General features: G+C 40.0%; 2 protein-coding genes and 1 long non-coding RNA gene across 3 annotated transcripts in view; 1 reads left to right on the top strand and 2 right to left on the bottom strand.

The window, feature by feature from the left end:
* The window catches only part of scaf8 (SR-related CTD-associated factor 8), a 109680-nt gene that overhangs the window by 49529 nt on the left and 45233 nt on the right, over positions 1-14918 (bottom strand). The gene's annotated exons all lie outside the window — the stretch shown is intronic.
* Positions 1-14918, bottom strand: part of tiam2a (TIAM Rac1 associated GEF 2a) — a 144280-nt gene that overhangs the window by 116445 nt on the left and 12917 nt on the right. The window lies entirely within an intron of this gene.
* Positions 6548-10753, top strand: LOC148351556 (uncharacterized). The gene is made up of 3 exons (XR_015852834.1): positions 6548-6760; positions 6838-6927; positions 10084-10753. It is a non-coding gene; the product is annotated as an uncharacterized LOC148351556 (long non-coding RNA).

Genomic DNA, 14918 nt, shown 5'->3' with positions numbered 1-14918 from the left:
GGTCATGTCTGGTGGACCAAATTTTAGAGTAGGACAAATAAACTGAAGTGAAACATAAAAACGTGGTAAAATAGTGCCAATATGATGTCCCTCAAGCTCGTCCTTTTATGAAGCAGCCTGGGCTGCCTGTTTGTGATGTGTTCATACGTTGCAGCAATGGATTAGGTTGTGTCGAGTAGAGATAAAGTTGTTGTTACACAGTGTCCATTGTGGCTTGAGGGGAGCATAAATGTAATCCATGCAAAGTCGAGTACATGTTGTGATTTGGCAATGGGCTTTCATTTCACTGAGAGAGGAAGGAATAAACTCTTTCTTGTTTGTTTCACAAAGAGGGCACCTGCTGGTTTTCAGGAACCGCAGTAGTAATTGTGCAGTGTGTATGTATGTATTATATGTGACCTGATTAGACCTAAAATCGGGCCTGAAAAAAATCGAGCCCGACCCGAGCCTCGGGTATAAAAACCCGAACCCGCCCAACTTGATTTGACATACCGAGCCCAAAATAAATCCCCGGCAGCCATGTAAAAGTACTGTTACTTCAGAAAAATATTACTCAAGTGGAAATAAAAAGTAGTCGTGTAAATAATTACTTGAGTAAAAGTAAGTGCATGCTGTGAAGATCATCCACGAAGGGGAAAAAAAAACGCCAGAGATAAGCCTGGGCCAGCCCGACTTACTGATTGACATCTTAAGTCCAGAACTGGACCCAAGATCTCATCCCAAATATCTACGGCTTGATTGGACATGGCCATGCTTATTTATCCGAGCTCCATAAACGTGCAACTGATTAAGCCGAAATGCGCTGGCCAGACTAGATCAAGCTGTGCTCATTCTGTTAGACTGGATTTCTTTATTCCACTGTTGTACCCCCTGGAAACTGAAATACAGTTTGGTGTAGATTTAACAATGACAGACGATCAAAATAGGCTACATCACTGCACCTCAGGCCAAACATGAGTACAGGGGTTCAAAACATAAACAGTACCCAGTGTTAAGAGCACTACGTTAAATAATAAAAACAAATGTTGTAAGTTGTATTTTTGGGGTAACAAAAATAGAACAAAACAACATAATTTTCTTTATTATTCATAGCACAGAGCTGCTCGAGATTGAAATCCATACTTCAGAATGGATAAAAGAATTTGCAGATCTTAAAAATGTTTTCATAGTTGCATTTACCGTAAGAACACCATTTTTAAAATGAAAGTGGTGGTTGGACAATGTTATCGCTTTAGAAATTGCACACAAAACTTGTTGTTACTGCAAATGTCGAACAGATGGCACTGATGCACCACCATAAATAGCATTGGAACATTATAAGGCTATTTCAAAGCAGTTTTAGGGTGGGCTTATATGCAATGTATGTTCATATGGTAGAGCAATTCTCTTGTTGGGTATACAAATAGGAACGGGCGAGTAGTAGAGCTACATGATTTTAGGGAAAAAAACGTAATTGTGATTTTCGAAATTTTTAAAAAAGTGCATTTTCTGTGCTAGTTTTGTTTTTTCCTGAGTACTTAATCATTGGATCATGCCATAACAGAAATTACACTCTTCCATAAGTGGGGTTGAAAATTAGTGGGGAAAACAATAAATATACTAATGGTATCATGACATACACATGTTTTATGAGGAGTACCTGGAATATGACAATATTATAACTTTTTAATTCTTAAATATTTTGAAAAAGAAGAACCCAAGGTGTCAATTTCTACCCCACTTATGCATCCAAGGGTTAATACTAGTGACATGCTTTAAACTTGCGTAAACAACGCACTCTTCTTGGGAGTCTTGCTAGGGTTGCTGTCTGCTCACATGTGGGCGCGTGGTGTGCTACTTCAAACTTTGCCTCGTCTTTATTGGTTAGTGCCGTTAAAACTTTGCTTCTGATTGGTCGACGTTGTTAAAACCCAAACTGTGACAATTCTAGTTGGCCAAACGCTCCATCACTTAAATAACAAAAGTGGAAAAAAACAAGTACATCGGACTATAAATCGTTGAAAAAAAACCCAAGCGTCTTGCGATTACACAATCACACAATGTCACATCACAATATCGTTTGGATGTCGGTTGATTGTACACCGATATTGGCATTTGTATTTTTTAAGAAATATTAATTTTACGGTACAGAGCATAAGTTGTTCTTTGTTGTGCCCATAGCACGGAATGAGCTAAATCAACTTGAATGTTTTCAAATGTGTTTTTGCAAAAAGGTAACTAAAAGTATAACATCCAGAAAAACAACTGCAATGATGCTTTTACCAACCCTACTACTACTGATAAAAGATGTGTGAAACTATAGCCTATCCCATTTGTGTATGTGCCATCGAATCTCAGCGAAAGTTTCACCTCATTATTCTTTTCGGGTGCAAAAATGGGCACTTAAACGCATGAAGACTGAAAGAATTCGAAGAGGACTGAGTGGAGACTAATGATGGAAGACGCAAGTGGGGTGGCACAGAAAGATTGCTCCTCTCCTCATTTGCCGATTCATTTGCAGAGGCTATAGGGTGAACCACATGATTTATAGGTTGCATTAGAAAAGCCCATAAATTCAATGAAAAATTAAAAACGAAAACAAAAGAAAATCCTAATTAGGAGTTAAGCCGCACCCTTTAATGAATTTTCTCGCAAAGTGTAGAAGTGTGTACCAAGCTTTGATCTTGGTTTGTATGTACAGGACCTTTTCAGAAAATGTGAATAATAATGAATAATGTAGTTATTCATTTTCTTTAATGCAATTAATTCAACAAATATCATATGATTTTGGTTTAGTTTATGACGGTACAGTTAAGTTTAGTAGACACTCAAAGAAGGAGAGAGGATATCGAATGATTTTTAACTTGCAAGAACAGAGGAGCGAGCCGAGACTTCAGATAAGAAATTCCAACCAGTTCTAAAAGCATTCCCCAAGTTCTTTCTTTTGTATTAAATCCTATAGGCTACAAAAGCATATACACCCTCAAGGGTGTGAAAGTATAAGAACAGCAACATGATTGGCCGATAGGGAAAATGATGTAAACAGTTTATAATAGTCACAACACCAATAACAGTGCGTAAAAATAATCAAAATTATAAAATGGCATTTTATGCAATCTCCTTTGCAGGTATCCAATACTAAGAAGAGAATACTTTTGATTTTCAATGTTTGGCAGCCTTGTATGCTTATTCTCAACCTGAGTCAGCGGGGATCGGAAACCCTGAGGACTAGCGCGATAGAAAACTAGCAGTTGGATGGGAAAAATGTCAAGAGCAGCTGGAAACGTAAAGGCAGAAGGGCAAGTCAGACAGCGCAGAGGGAATATCCTCCACAACCTCGCTAGGTCACGATTTTCCCAACCCCCAAGTACACACAAGCACACACAAACCCCTAACAGACACACACACAGGACACACACTAGGGTGGCATCTGCTGTCAATAGACCCTGTCACACTCAATGCTCTGCAGGGGCCACCCGTCACAGATGTTCTCAGTGAGGTCCCTCGCTTTTTGGGAGACTTCAGATGATTGTTTCAGAGAAACAAGAAACAAGAAGTGTGTTTCTATCTGACAGAACAGGAAACATTCTGACACTAGTTCAATGTACATGAGAACAGATGTCCAACCGCCGGGCCACGAACCTGCACTAAAAGAAAACAAATTTTCCCTAATTTTTTGAGTGTACCGTATGTATTTGTGTACACAGGGACACTTCGCTGTTTCGCGCTTCGGTAATCGCGGTTGACTACTTTGGCAATTTTGAATGGAATTGGCTTTATTGTCATTGAAATCAACACATCGTGCACATTGTGTCGTGCAGCGGACAAAACAAAGCAGATGCTATCACGGGCGCATGTTGCGAGGCTGTGTGTTGGGTTGGGCGTGATTGGCTGTGTGCCTGACTGTGATAGGCCAGTCTATGATGTCAGTCAAACAGCGGGACGGGCGCAAAAGTCAATGTGTTCATGAAAACTAACTGCGAAGCACAGCAACAGCTAGCTGCTTTAGCAGCTCATTACATTGAAAAGAAATTCAGGAATTAAATCAGACTCTGATGGAAGAGCGCAAATAAATGGTAATCACCGTTGGGTGCTCTGTGGATTATTTTCAGTTCTGAGAAAAGACTTAGGCAGTGGTGGAAAATAAAGCAAAAGTGATGCCGCAGGTCCGGCCTACTTTTAATGGCTACGCAATTGCTCTCACAAGCCCTCTCTGCTGAGTATATATCTCATCAACGGCAGATCCATTACCCATGAAAAAGATGACCTAGGGCAGTGCGTTTCAACCTTTACTGAGCCAAGGCACATTCCTTTCATTGAAAAAAAATAATATCGCGGAACATCACCGGTCAGTGCCCTTGCATCTCCAGCAAAAGCAAATCTAAATGAAAGATAGCTTTTGCTAGCCCACACCGACACACAATGGCTAATTTCCCACGCCGCAGTACAACAATTAATTAGCGGTTAAAAAACACGGACCTAGTGCTACAATTACTGAGAAACCGCTACATTCAGGACAGTTGTATTTTAATATTGCAGAGACCTGGGTCAGTTCGAGGATACCCGTTGCTTGTGTGCAGCTAACCAGACGCTCTCTAAATCAATATCCTACACTGAAAGGAAAAGCCCTCCAATTTCCTTATACTTTTGTATTATAAAAATAAAGCCCGTTAATTCAAGTGCAATTATGTGTTCTGTGTTATTTGTAGATATATCCATCCATCCATTATCTGAACGGGTTGCGGGGGTGCTGGAGCCGATCTTAGCTGTCCTCGGGCAGTGGGCAGGGGACACCCTAAACTAGTTGCTAGCCAGTCACAGGGCTATTTGTAGATCTAAAGTTACTATTTTACTCTCAATCTAAAGACGTCATCTTGAGACAAGTTTGAACCTTGGTGGCTTTTATGAACGGGTGTCAATGGGGACCAGAACCGCCCGCGACACAATAACCATGGAATTGCTTTACATGTATTTTCTTTCACCCCCCCCCACGAAAATTAGTGGGGGGGTTTGGTCACGTGTCATACCGAGGTTCTACAGTCGTATGTCACCAATATTGAGCAATAGTTGGTAAGTCGACAAATGTTGCTTACCTCAGTTCCACAGCATAGGGTGCAACGGAAATCAAACCTGTTGTAATTGAGCATCATGGGAAATAATTCAACTGAAAATATGTTTCATGAATCCCTCTACTGCCATAGTCATTGGGGCACCACTTCATGTTGTGTCTTGGCAAGTACAGCCAAAAGTAGCGCGTTACCCTGAAAGTAACTATTTAGTTACAACGTTGTACAGTGGGACCTCGCTACTTCGCGCTTCGACGTTCGCGGGTTCAGAGCTTCGCGGGCCTAAAAAATAATAATAATTAAATAAAAGAATATTTTTTTAATTTTTTTTTTAAGCATTTTTGAAGGGGTGTCGCTACTTTGCGGATTTTCACTTATCGCGGGTGGTTTTGGTCCCCATTAACCGCAATAACCGATGTCCCACTGTACTGTGGTAAAAACAGTGTGATGATGAGAGAAAATCAAATGCCTTTTCCCATGTCATTTAGATCTCTAGTGGATTTGGGCTTATTCTTATTATAGGTATCATTATTATTATGATAGATATTGTTATTATTACTAATGTTATTAGTGGGCCAAGCCGCAACAATATAGTCAGACATTTAACCGGTCTGTAGTACAGAAAAGGTTGGTGACCACTGCTTTGAAAAGTATTTCTTTCTTTTCAATGGAAGAACTCTGCCAACAACAGTGGCTTAAATAAAGAGTAATTAAACAGGTATACGTCTGTCACAAAAGGCCAATATCACCCACAAGGGCCCCCCTTGCTTCCTAAATGAAGGAGATGAAACATTTATGAGCATGTTTATTAATGACCAGCATGCATTGGGGTTCACACATGCACATGCATATATGCACACAACAGATTGGAGAAGCCACACGAGGCAAGTTTGTAGGAAAAAAAAACAATAGTGTCAAGTGCATGTAAGTGTGAAGGATGATAACATTTGCTTTTTCAAGTTTGCCGAACCTAAACCTTCCAATTTAGAAAAACAAAATGTGTATAAATGATTAATAAATCAGTACTGTAGCACTTATGATTGCAATAGATATGTACAGTTCTGTTCACGTGGCTAGAAAATGAGGACGCATGATAAAGAGCGACCGAATATTAAAAGCCATATTTCAGAATGGATAAAGAACATTTTCATATGTTGACATTTTTTCCAAGCAGCATTTAAGAGCACATTTTTAAAGGGACACTGTGTAATATTTGACCACTGTTTGTCATGATTTGCCCATTTCCCTCACCTGTGCCCGCTCATTTGGCTACAGCTGCTGCTTGTTTCCTGATTGGTTTTCCTCCTATTTAAACTCAGTACTCTCATTCACTCCATGTCAGTCGGTCAGCGAACCTCCACACATGCAAGGCAAGCATGTTTTGACTCTAGCTCCCGTCTGTCCCGTCCTATTCTGTATCCTTCTTGTCTGCCCCTGGCTTCCTGATCGTCTTGATTTCTTCCCCCGACCACGCTCCGATCTCCCGTCCCAGCTGCCCGACTTGTTTCCGCCCTCTGACCATGCTCCGATCTTCCGTCTCGGCTGCCCGACTTGTTGCTGTCCACTGACCACGCTCTGATCTCCCGTCCCTGGCTGCCCAACTTGTTTCCGTCTTCCGACCACGCTCCGATCTCAAGGGTTTCCTGCTTTTCCAGCACAGCGAACACTGGATCGCTAGTGTTTGTTTTCCCGCGCCTGACTTCTCCGCTTCCTCAGTAAGGCTTGGTGTGAAACGTTACGCGTTTGGGTCTACCGTTTATTCTGGTTTTGACACTGTTACTGTATTGTTTAGTGCAACCAATGAGTGCTAGAAAGCACGTGGAAACTACAGAGACTCGGAGTGACCAAACTGCACCATTTTACTTCCCAAGCTTTTCACAAGGTATTTGGATTTTTGGGGTACCCGTAGCAGCAAGATGGCGGACAATCATGTCAGCTCCCTCTATGTAAAATAAAAAACAAGTTAAATAAATTGTACGATGAAGCAGTTCATCATTCAAAATAAGACATGGTTAGCACTTATTGCTTGATTGAAGGTGCAACCTGGAATTTTTAAATGTTCTATTCGCTAACTCCATTGTTTAAGGCTTAAGTCATAATTTTCAGATTCAGATATACTTTATTGTCATTCTTGTATACGTGTATACAGAACGAAATGTCGATACATCTGACCCGCACAGTTTTCTTGAATGTACAAATATAAATAAATGTTGTACTGAGTTAGAGTATTGAAGTACTGATAATATGCTAAATAATTTATAGTTATGTATAGTATTATACAGTAGTGCAAAGAGTGCAAGAGGAGCAGCTAACCAGATGTGCAAAATGGGCAGTCAGGTAAACAAGTCATTATACAATAACAATAACACTGGAGTACGATAATTCCAGCCTTTGCAAGCTGCTTGAGTGGTTCGTATTTCTTAGATGCGCCCGAATAAACTCTTATTTTTTCATCTAGTTTGGTGTTTGGGTTGGCATTTGGACTGTATTTTCTTACTTTCACCATTACACTAAGAGAAAATCGCAAGCACGGGCATTAAATAACTCTCCACCCCACTTCCCCTTTCCTGCTTCCTAATGTGTTGCAAGTACCGAACAGCTCAGATAAAAGAAAAAGAAAACCAGATAGGCAAGGTGGAGAAAAAAAAATATTAAGGCTCTTTGAACTCAGTTGGACATTGTTAACACATACTTAATAGACAAAACATATACTAATGAAACAAACAAAACGAAGAAACATATATTTTTTGCACATTCTTGTGCCTCGTACACATTACCTGGCACAGCTTTTAGCCATGGAAAAAAACGTTCGTCGGACAGCCACTTCTCATTGAATTGAACACTTTCTCATGGTCCAAGATATAAGTCTGCTCTGAAAGGCCCGACTGAAACCCCATCACTGTTTTGATAGCTCCATTATTGTGGTCATGCGATGTTGTCACGAAAATATTCGATGAAAAAAGACGATCGAAAAAGAATACAAATCTTTTTAGCTCAAATGAATATAAATCTTATTAATGTCTTCACATTTTTAAGACTTTCAAACATTTGACTTAAGATATTTTAATGCCAATTAAGGCTTTATTTTTAGAAAAATTAATTAAATGCTTTTTGAGACTTTTCAAGGATCTGTGGGAATCCTGCATTGTTTTTTAAAGCTCTTGTTTTCGTTCTGTTCGCGCTAAGTTGGCAATTATCTTTTTAAATCCTCTGTTGTGGATTCAAATCAATTGAGTCAGAATGAGAATCAACTAAAAAGGGTCCAGTTGTTTTGTAACTGCAAGCCGTTGCATCTCCGGTAAAAGTAAATCCAAATGAAAGATAGCTATCGCTAGCCCACACCGACGCACAATGGCTGATTTCCCATAGCAGAGTATGACAATGAATTAGTGGTTGAAAAACACAGACCGAGAGCTCCAACTCCTGAGAAACCACTACATTCGGGACAGTTGTATTTTAATATCGCGGAGACCTGGGTCAGTCTGAGGATACCCTATGCTAGTGTTCAGCTAGCCAGACGCTCTCTAAATCACTATCCTACAATAAAAGGGAAAGCCCTCAAATTTCCTTGTACTTTTGTATTAAAACAATAGAGACCATTAATTCAAGTGCAATTCTGTATTCTGTGTTATTTGTAGACCCATCCATCCATCCATTATCTGAACAGCTTATCCTCAGTAGGGTCGCGGGAGTGCTGGAGCCCATCTCAGCCGTCCTAGGGCAGTGGGCAGGGGACACCATAAACTGGTTGCTAGCCAGTCACAGGGTTATTTGTCGATCTATAGTTACTATTTTACTCTCAGTCTTAAAGACGTCATCTCGAGAAAAGTTTAAACCTTGGTGGCTTTTATGAAGGGGTGTCAATGGGGAGCAGAACCCCCCGCAACACAATAACCAAGAGATTGCTGTACACGCATTTTCTTTAATAACACAAAGGCAAAGTTTTAGTCACACGTCATAATGAGATTTTCATCTAAAATGGGTCCAGTTGTTTCGTAACTGCATGCGTCAAAGCTTATTTTTGACTACGTTTATAACGTGTAAACAAGTTCGTCAGCACAGGCAAAGAAAGTTCCTCGAGCAAATGAATGCTCTTTGGCTTTCGTCTTCGAGTTTGCCAAGTTTTAAACATTGTTGTGCGACGTTGCAAATGAATGGTTTTAGACAGGACTGGCAGACGCTTTCCGTGTTACGAGTCAGACAAACTGATTTAGAAGCTGTCATTTTATGGGAGAGAAAAACTCGGAGCAACTCTTCAATTTATGCCATTTTATTTTAATGCCAATCTAAAAACAGAATGAGGAATCTCTCTGTAGTAGCATCCAAAACATCCACTTGATTAAAGATTGATTTCATGGCGCGTGGAAAACATCTTTAAAGGGTTGATGGACATCATTTGGAACTAATTTATTTTAGCACTGGAAAGAAAATCCTACAGATGTTGTTTTCAGGATAAGTCAGTTTTTTTAAAGGGACATTATGTAATATTTGACCACAAAAGGTTGATGTATTGTGTGGTGTTAAGAAAAATGAGTGCTACACAGAACAAGGAAGAATAAACCCTCAAAGGGACCAAACTGCACCATTTTTCTTATTGAATGGGCAAGTTGTCTGTCTCTGTGTACCCCGCGACTGGCTGCCAACCAGTTCAGGGTGTACCTTGCCCACTGCCCAAAGATAGCTGGGATGGGCTCCATTACCCCGTGACCCTACTGAGGATAAGCCGTGTAAAACATGGATGGATGCGACTCCTTTCTGTAGATCAGGTCACAAATAATAAATCATGAATGAAGTTTTTTAACCACCAGAGGGTTCTAAGTAACACACGTTGGCCCTTTAAATAGAAAATCAAGCAAAAAGTTTTGTAAAAAAAAAATCTACTAAAAAATCTAATTCTTCATTTTAGGAGTGTAAACCTCTCCATCAAAGTTGTTCTGTCATGAGCTCTCTGTCTCTACTGGTAACCAGCACCAGTCATCTCCCTATTCTGTCACTGTACCCTGATCTGTTCCAACTGTCTGTTCTCGTTTACCACCAGCTGTTTTGAATTCCCTGCCAATCAAGCTCTGTATTTAAAGCCCTGCCTTACAGCCTACCTTTGTCAGATCGTCTGCAAAGCCTACACCCGGAACCTGTTTGTCGGCACTTCTGACTCAGAACCTGGACTTGTTTGACTCTTCTGCCCTCTCTTCTGCCCTGGTCTTACGGACTCGTGGTGAGTGAGCCCGGACCCATCTCCCCCTACTATCCCCAACGCCACTCAGCCATTGGGGAACACACAGACACACACACACACGGACATTCGCTCCCGTTTCACCCATCCCGAAATGAACTTTCTTAACGTGATTCAATTGTGGTCCTCGTCTTTCTGATTCGCGACATGTTCTGAAAATGTATAAAATTGCAGGTCACTTTGATTGGAAAAAGGAAAAGTTCGATTTGACTCAACGGATTACGTCATGGCTCAGTTATTTTCCGAGGGTACAAAGCATTCACTGTAAAGGACAATTTGCAGATCTCTATATGTTTCGTGTGACCATTAGATTTGCTTGGCTTTGATTCACTCAAATATTTTAAAATAGAAATTTAAAAAAACTATTTTGTACTTCAAACCATTTGTTGTATCACTCATAAATGTGTATTTTTAAAGCAGTTAATAAATTACTTGCTAGGCAAAGTAGGGCCAACCTGTCGTGTTGTCTGGCAAAATAAAAGACTTAAATTCAGAATAAGCGTGTGAATGTGATGCTAGATTTTAACTTCAAATCCACATGAGTCTGTTAATCACAATTGCCTGAGAGTCCAAGTATACTTTCTTCAAGTCAAGTCATGTTTATTTGTATAGCCCTTATTCACAAAGAGTCTCAAAGGGCTGCAGAGACCACATATTATTGCAAACCACAGACAATTATTACACCATCCCCTAAACTAAAACCTACATGATGGCAGAGAAAAACTCAAAAACCTCAACATGAGGAAAATGAAGAAACCTTGAGAACGGACCGCAGAGTCCAGGGTGACCAGGCTGCAATGGATGTTGCAATCACAATTAATACACAGATGAATTATAGGTCATTCATGAACTATAGAATAGAAGTGTGTTTTAAGCCTAGATTTAAACAATTCCACTGAAGTTGCAGATCAAATATCAGGGGGAAGAGCATTCCACAGCACCGGGGCCCGAATAGTGAACGCTGTCGAACTTGCGGTTCTCTTTTTGGCTCTTGGAATCACTAGTAGACCAGCATTTTCAGAGCGAAGGCTCCGGACCGGAACATGGGGGGAATTAAATCTGAAAGATTTGAGGGCTCAAGTCCATGTATGATTTTGTATACTACTAACAGAACCTTAAAATCACATCTTAAGCTAACAGGGAGCCAATGCAGGTTAGCTAAAATCGGGGGATCAAAACTTTCTTGTCTTTGTTAAAAGCCTTGCTGCAGCATTTTGTACCATCTGCAGGCTCTTGATTTTGGACTTCGGGAGACCGGAGAGTAGTGCATTACAGTAATCAAGACGGGAGGTAACAAACGCATGAATTATAATTTCCGCATACGACGAAGACAGCATAGGGCGAATTTTAGCAATGCTGCAAAGATGAAAAAAAGCTGTTCTAGTAATATTCTTAATGTGTATTTGAAAGGACAGATGGGGTCAAATGTGACACCTAAAATTTTGACTGAGTCACTCTGGGTTTTTGAGAACAAGTCATGGTAGTCTTCTTAGCCTTTTAAATAAACAACACATTTTCCAGGCCTAAAGGGCTAATTTGCTCAGCTAGCAGTTTAAAGCACACATTCACATGTAGAGGCAAGAGTCCCTCCTCTTGCTTATCGATGTAAACTTTTTTTTTTTCATTCGGATAAAACAGGTGGCACATCTGCAGACAGTGTTGGGTCAGCCTTTTAATAAGCAGCTTTCACAAGGTTTTTGAAACCCCCGGACGGACTTATGAATGGAACGAGCATTAAAATGGCTGCTTTTTTTTATAATCAGGGGACGACGTCTTTGCAAAAATAAATAAAACAAGCCTGGTGACACATTGGAGGGGGTTTATGCTCACTGAGCCTAAAAAACCTCCACTACCCCCTCAATTATTTCCAAATACACTAAGAGCTGTGTTGGGGCTTGCTCAGCAAATTGGTGCCCCCCAACGACACACACGTTTTCAAAATGGAGTAATCTCCCCTGCCACCTAAATGACAAAATAATGGAGAAAATCAGCAATGTGTCTCATTGACAACAACCTCGTCTGCAATTTTAAAGCCCTGCATCCACTAATTATCTCAACAAAAGAGTTCCAATCAATGCTCCCTCTTATCTGCGCGTGTGCGCCATTGCGCACTGCCCAGACTTTCACCGCGCACAAGAAAATGTATCAAACGCATAAAAATAACGGTTCGAAATTGCTCATTCAGTAGCAAATTTAGCCAACATTACAGTGTATGCAGGTAAAATCAACACAGGTTCCCTTGGCAGTGTGTTTTGAATGTTCTGCATTTTATGTAGCGCTTTTCAAGTCAATGACTTCCCAAAGCGCTTTACAATGTGCTCCACATTTCCCAATAGCGGCCTTGAAGCCATGTAAGGCGCTAACCTGCTTATTGGGGGCATTAGGGGTTCAGTGTCTTACCCAAGGACACTTTGACATGTAACACGGACGAACCGGGATTCGTACTGGGATCCCTTGATACCAAGACGAGCACTCCACCTCCTGAGCTACTGCCGCCCATGAAGCCCATGACAAAGTTGCAGTGAGTTGAGTTAAGTAAGTAAAGAACAGTCTTTTTCTGCTCGGCTCACTAAAAAATGGCTCTTTATATTGTTTTTGGTGCTTGAATCCATATATTCACAATTGTTGTGTAAAAAGTTTTTGGGGGTCTCATTACATTCAAATAATTTTCAAATATATCAAGTCAATCATGTTGTCAATATTGTACTTCCACTAAATAGAGTGATCAAATACAGCTCTGTTTTGTGCAGTCCACTAAGCAAATCCCCAAAATGGCTAGTATTATGTAACAAAAGACCCTTGATATAAATGGAAATCTCATGTAAAGGTTGTTGTAAAAACAACTGATCGTTGTGGGTCGTATAACCTTTCCAATAGCACATTAGTCAATTCATTAAAAATCTGAAAAAAATAATTAAGCATTGCAGGGAACTCAGCAAAGTGTAACATAATTTTGAACATATTTGATAATGATTTTGTTGCCACACTTGGGTTTGATGTGCCTCACCATTGTTCCAAACGATGCTTACATACTTTATGTAAACCCTCAGAGACCTGTAGAAGATTAGAAGAAACATTGGAGAGATGGCGAAAGAAGAAGAATATAAATGTGTATGATATGCACTGAAAAAAATGAAAAGAACCGTATTCCTTGACTAGAAGTCTTTTTGGAGTCGCAACAGCCAAAAAAAATGCATAATTAAGAAGGAAAGCAAATGTGTATAAGTCAGCATTTTTGGGAGAAACGTATTTGACAAAATCTAACACCAAAAACAAACTTGTCATCTTGAAAGTCAATCTAAAACAAAAATAAAACAGCCATTTTGTCGGCACAATACGGCAAGGTTGAAATTCTAAACACAGGCCTAGAGTGCCCTCTTGGGTTCAGTGTGAAAATAACATGTGGAATGATATACCCGATAAAATGTGTCAATAATTTCACATATATGTCTTATAGTCTGGAAAATACACTAATTATCTTTCCAATAATAAAAATATCGTTTTATTCCGTTGACAGACGGCACAGGGCGAGGGACAGGATGGAGTGCTTGCGTTCTTTGCATAACTCCACCCATCCCTACCGCTCACTCAATCAAATTGCTCTAGAACCTTTGCTAGAGATTCTGGGTAATTAAAAACAGTTTCTTATCATAGTGTCAATAATGAGCAAATATTGTTTAATGAGCTTCCATATAGAGGATTATTTAGCGATCTACAGCCAGAATACGTTTTTTGGTGTGACACCTTGACTGTGAACTGTTGTTAAACAGTGCCCTACTTATACTGGACAGGACCAAATATTCTCAATAATTCATATCACTTCTATAGACATCACTCACTAAAATTTAGAACAACATGGAGATAAGTTGCATGGAATCAATTTTGTCTCCGAGCCATACATACGTACCCATAAAAAGAGCCCTATATGGCCCACGACCCATAGGTTCCCGTTCCCTTGTATGGTACAACCAAAAATGAGTGCAAAAAAGCACAAATAAGACTAACAAAAACACAACATTGTACTCCTCTTTTTTCCCCCCAGACTTTTTGATATTTTTGGGTCCCATTAGCAGAAAGATGATAGACGATTATATCAATTCCCTCCAGTCGGGACTCTTGTTGCGTAAAATAAATGAAACATTTTTAACCTACAGGTACTTAAAATAAATGTATATATAATAGTTCATGTATTTTTGCGTATTATTTGAATTTGTATCGTTATTTAGTTTTACTTTACCACTTAAAGGTAACCAAAGGACACAAAGTCCCCTTCAAAGAAGCCCATTTTATGTATTTTAACTCGTCATACGAAATCCTCCACTGGAAAAGAAATGTCTCCGAATGTAACATGTAAGGGTAAATCATTAAGCATCGTGACACGTGCTGAAACGCTGCCAACACACAAACACTAATGCGCACAGGCGTGAGATATTTCATGACAAACATTCAAACCGCTAATAAAACAAACGTGCCGGTTGGTAAATACACAATGGTTTGGCGAACATGGACTGTCATAACACAGTGTTAGAAACACTCTGCGCCACAAGAAACGATTACAGGAACGAAACAAATAAAAGCTAAGAGTAGTAGCTCAGGAGGTAGAGCGATCGTCTTAGGATTACGGGATCCCAGTTCGAATC

This window comes from Urocampus carinirostris, chromosome 15, assembly GCF_059441175.1.
Source record: "Urocampus carinirostris isolate Australia breed hairy pipefish chromosome 15, RoL_Ucar_1.0, whole genome shotgun sequence".
NCBI classification, from domain to species: domain Eukaryota; kingdom Metazoa; phylum Chordata; class Actinopteri; order Syngnathiformes; family Syngnathidae; genus Urocampus; species Urocampus carinirostris.
This window is presented reverse-complemented; position numbering and strand designations above follow the sequence as displayed.